Source organism: Physeter macrocephalus, chromosome 12 (assembly GCF_002837175.3).
Source record: "Physeter macrocephalus isolate SW-GA chromosome 12, ASM283717v5, whole genome shotgun sequence".
Classification (NCBI taxonomy): domain Eukaryota; kingdom Metazoa; phylum Chordata; class Mammalia; order Artiodactyla; family Physeteridae; genus Physeter; species Physeter macrocephalus.
The window spans coordinates 19516255-19521012 of NC_041225.1; the positions used below are offsets into that span (position 1 = coordinate 19516255).

A 4758-nucleotide genomic window follows, 5' to 3' on the forward strand; every position below is an offset into this window, starting at 1 on the left:
GGGAGGATCCCCCATGCCGCAGAGCGGCTGGGCCCGTGAGCCATGGCCGCTGAGCCTGCGCGTCCGGAGCCTGTGCTCCGCAACGGGAGAGGCCACAGCGGTGAGAGGCCCGCGTACCGCAAAAAAAAAAAAAAAAAAAAAAAAGAAATGTGCAAAATACTCTCCAAAATGAGCTTGAGTGTCAACTTTTGCCAGTTGTTCTTCCTTGTCACTGAAATTCATGTGCTCTGGGCCTCTTGTCCTCCTACTTCAAAATGACACTGCCGAGTCTGACTGCCACCTGGGTGGACAATTAAGACCAAATTATACCAGCAATGATACCCCACCAAGGCCCAGGACCAGAGACTTTTCTCCGCCCACACTCAGAGAAAGGGCTGCCTCCTGGTTGCGAGCCCAGCGCCAATGCTTGGTCCTTTTGCTGCCCCAGGAGATTCAGCCCAGGGCCTTTCATCTTCTCCCCAAAGTTCACAGCCAGGTCTCACGGATGGCCAGTGGGAGGAGGCAGCACACACTAAGTGGACAAGTGGAAGGTCCTGTAAGAGCGTCTATGTTCAGGTGGTGCCTTTACTTCAGCTTAAAGAGTACGTGCTTCCGCATTTAGTCTCCACGCCCAGAGCAACTTACGACCGTGACTCTGACCCAGGGCTTCAAAGCTCACAGACCCAGGTGTAGGTTCTGACTCTGAGACGTCTCTTGGAGTTTTTGTGATGAGAAATCCAGGCATGGGATGTGGCTGGTACACCGGCTGGCACACGGCAGCTCTTACTGTTATCATTTTTACGTCCACCTCCAAAATCCTGAATGGAAGCGAGAAAGGCATCCACGTTGGCAGACCGGCAGCACAGAAGCACCTACTGCAGGTGAGCCTGACTTTGAACTACACGTGGGTCCGGTGGGGGGCGCGATGAGGATATGCAGGCAGTAGGGCTGGCCAGGACTCCTGGCAGGTGAGACGGGCCAAGGCTTGCTTTCACACGGAGCCACCGATACGGTTTTTGGTGATACGTGATTATAAAGCCTGTCCAAGGCTGGAGTCGATCAGATGACTCGGTTCCTTGCTTGGGTGCATAATCACCCTCCCCAGGTCTCACCATCAGACGAAGCTGACAGCTAAGATCTTGAGAACCTCATGACGCGCTTCTCGTTTTGAGTGATGGACAATCTGATCATTGCCAACTTCAGAGCACCCACACCGGGTCCTGCAGCTCTCACATTTCTGAGGGGTCCTTTTCCTCATAAAGAAAAATGTAACACTGGGAGTGACTGTACCCTTTGATTCAACCTGATCAAAGGCTATTACGAATTCTGTACCTTTCAAAGTAAATTTCCACCTTATGAACCACAAGAGTCTGCAGAAATCTGAAAGCCGTATTTATATGCAGGAGACAGTTATTTAGTCTATAGCCAGGCTCGGCGTGCGTAGGGTTTAGGTGACATTTAGATTTTTTGCCTGAGGTCTGAGCCAGGGGTCCCACCTGTCCGACCTGTCGAATCTGTACCCTCAGCAGAGGAAATCAGGTCACTTCATCCTTCTGTGCTCCTCAGAGGTCTGACCACTTCTCTCCCCATTTCAACAAGCCTTCCTGTCCGTGAAACAGAAAACTTCTAGTACTTCGCTTTCCAGAGGTGGGAACTTTCTTGCTCCTTGCGGGACCTTTCTTTCTCCTTGCGGGACCTTTCTTTGTCCTTGGAGAACTTATCACAAGTTGGTGGCAGAGGCACTGAAGTCTCTAAGGAACATTGGAAGCCCAACCAGGACTGACTGGGAAATGAAACAACGAATATGCTAAAAACGGAGCGTTTCTTTCGCGCAACAACAATCAGCCCCTCCCTGGGCTTTCACTCGGAAGCCTGAGCTGTCTCTGGGCATCTGGACACCTGGCGTACCGGTACCCACTGCCACTCTTAACAGGAAGCTGGTCTCCTTGGCCATCTTCTAACACCTTCCAGGACGCCAAGCTGTTACAAACCGAGGGGCTCTGCTGTGTTTGGTTTTTTAAAAATTGTTCATGTTTAAATTCTGGTAAAATGTACGTAACATAAAATGTACCAATTTTAAATACAGAGTTCAGTGGCATTAAGTACTCTCTCACTGTTGTGCAGTTGCTGGTGCATGACCATCCATCCAAAGAATTCTGGTTGTCTCGCAAAACTGAAACTCTGTACCGGCCAGAAACGCTACTTCCCGTTCCCTCTCCCCCAGACCCTGGCAACCACCATTCTCCTTTCTGTCTCTATGAAGTTGACGCCTCTTGGTGCCTCGTATAAGTGAAATCATATACTGTTTGTCCTTTTGTGACTGGCTCATTTCATTTCGCATAATGTCTTCAAGGTTCGCCCATGTTGGAGTCTGTATCAGAATTTCCTTCCTTTTTAATATCTGAATAATAGTGCATTGTATGTATAGACCACATTTTATTTATCCATTCATCTGCTGATGGACACTTGGGTTACTTCCATCTTTGGCTATTGTGCATAACGCTGCTATGAACATGGGGATGCGAATATCTGTTCCAATCCTTGCTTTCAAGTCTTTGGGGCATATGCCCAGAGGGGGAATTGCTGGATCACATGGTGGTTCCATTTTCAATTTTTTGAGGAACCACTATCCTATTTTCCACAGTGGCTACACCAATTTACATTCCCACCAAGAGTGCGCAAGGGTTCTCATTTCTTCACATCCTCACAAACGGTCGTTATCTTCTATTTTTGTTTGTTTGATAGTGGCCATCCTAACCAGCGTGGAGTGGTTGCAGTTGCTTTTTTAATGCCAACGTTCAAACCACCAGCACCAATTGAGACAGGCTGGGACCTGGGACCCTTTACCAGAGTGCTTGCCCCAGACAAACGTCTCCCAGAGCACCAGAATACAAAGAAACTATTGACATAAGGGACTACACGTAACTGCATGCACATGCAGCTGGGCAAATTACGAACAAGAAGATTCAAAAACCCAACTGCCACTTCTGAGGAGCTGGGAGCAAAAGCAGGGTCCTGAGCACGATCCCTGCACACGGCACCACCAAGGGGGTGGGCAGACCGCCTAAGCCCCCGCTCCCGGCCCCACGGCCCGCCCCCCTCGGAGAGCAAGCAAGGGGACCTGTTACTTGTTTTCCCTCCCTCTTGCTGTAGCGCGAGTCCCAATAAAGCCTTGCCTGAATTCCTCCTCTGGAGTCTTAGCAACTTCTATTGCTTAAAGAGTCCAAGGACCCAGGTGGGTTGCACAATGACCTCTCAAGCGTCGCACCTCACAGATGGGATGCCTAAAGAGCAGTCTTCCAAGGGAGACTCTGCCCCTCCTCACCTCCATGGCCCCGCCTCCCCCCACCTGAAGAGCATAACCTGGCCCCCTGGGTCCGAGGCCTGCAGGGACAGGAGTTTGTGACACAGGACTAGGAATACCATCCTAAGTGACTTAGGGCATCTGCTTCGTGGGCAGCCTGCACCCTGTCAGTTCACAAATGACCTGAGGAGAACATCTAGGTATTTTCTGAAACCCTAATCATTCTTTCGAGTCTCTGGACTTATTCAAGTCCTAGAAACTCTAATTTACTAAATGGTGACCTGAAACTTGAAGGTGCAGATATGCTGAGGGGTCTAAGTGTGAAAGAAATAGAGTCCTGCTGTGCAACACTCTAAAAACACTGTGTGCTGTGGTTCTTTTGTTTTTTTAAAAAAATATTTTTAGAATTATTTTAAAATATTTATTCTTTTGATTTTTTTCTCTTATGCAAGGGAAAATATATCAAAAATTTTTTTTGGGAGGAAAAGGGTGACCATTTAGGCCTTTTTGGGCTCTAATCACAAACACTCCCCTTCATTTTTCTATTTCACTCATTGAACTTTTTCAGAAAGTATTTCTTTCTTGAGAAATACTCCTTCAAGCTTAAAAAACGAAGTAATCAGCTATCTACTAGTTATTCACCTTCTAAATCGAATGTTTTAGGACTGGTTTCAATTATTTTCCTATTTCTGAAGCGCTACAAACCCATGAGTTCATCAGTCCCAAGGGCTGATGATATTTTTCTTTCCAGCTTTTTCTTCCTCTATTTAAATAGCCAGAAGTGAATTTCTCAAATGTGGAATGCATTGTTAGAGCTAAAAACTACTTTGCTGTAAGTCAGGAAACATCCCATTCTGGATCGCACACTGAGAGAAAACATTTCCTCTCCTGGCCTAGCCCTCGTGCTTTCAGATGTATATGTAAACCCAGGGCCACCAACAAGCCCCCCGGTGGAGGGCAGGCTGGACTGCTTCCCACGGGAAGCGTGACCGACATGGGAGGCCCCAGGTGGGAAACCCACACTGCCCCATCGCGTGTGCGTGTGTGTGCGTGTCCAGTCCCATCCCAGCCAGCATGAAGAAGCGCTGGTCCTGCGTGTGAACAGCTGTCCTCTTGAGCCTTTTACCAGGGCCCCGGGGCCGCAGGCGGCCGCCCTGGCACTTGGTCCGAGGTCCTGGGGACAGCAGCCGAGGGAGCCACGCTCCCCTTCCTCGCCCCCTCGCCCCTCCCATCCGCCGGGCCGGCCCCGCTGCCGCCGCGGTCCCGCTCACCACTGGATGATGCCGCCGTGCAGGCCCCGGCCGCCCGCGCCGCCCGATGCGGAGGCCGCCACGCCCTCGGCCATGGCTGGACCCGCCCGCGGCACCGAGGCGGCGAGCGGGCGGAAGCGCTGCACCGTCCGGCCGCAGCCGCTCCTGGGTGTTTACTTTAGAGCGGGGCGCGCGGGGGCCTATGGGGGGGGGGGTGCATGGGAG

General features: G+C 50.7%; 1 protein-coding gene across 1 annotated transcript in view; it reads right to left on the reverse strand.

Moving 5' to 3' along the window:
- RFX8 (regulatory factor X8) overlaps positions 1-4631 on the reverse strand; it is a 67122-nt gene extending 62491 nt beyond the window's left edge. The window contains 1 exon segment of the mRNA XM_055089128.1: positions 4555-4631. The gene's annotated coding sequence lies outside the window, so the exon portion shown is untranslated.
- Positions 4632-4758: the final 127 nt, after the last annotated feature.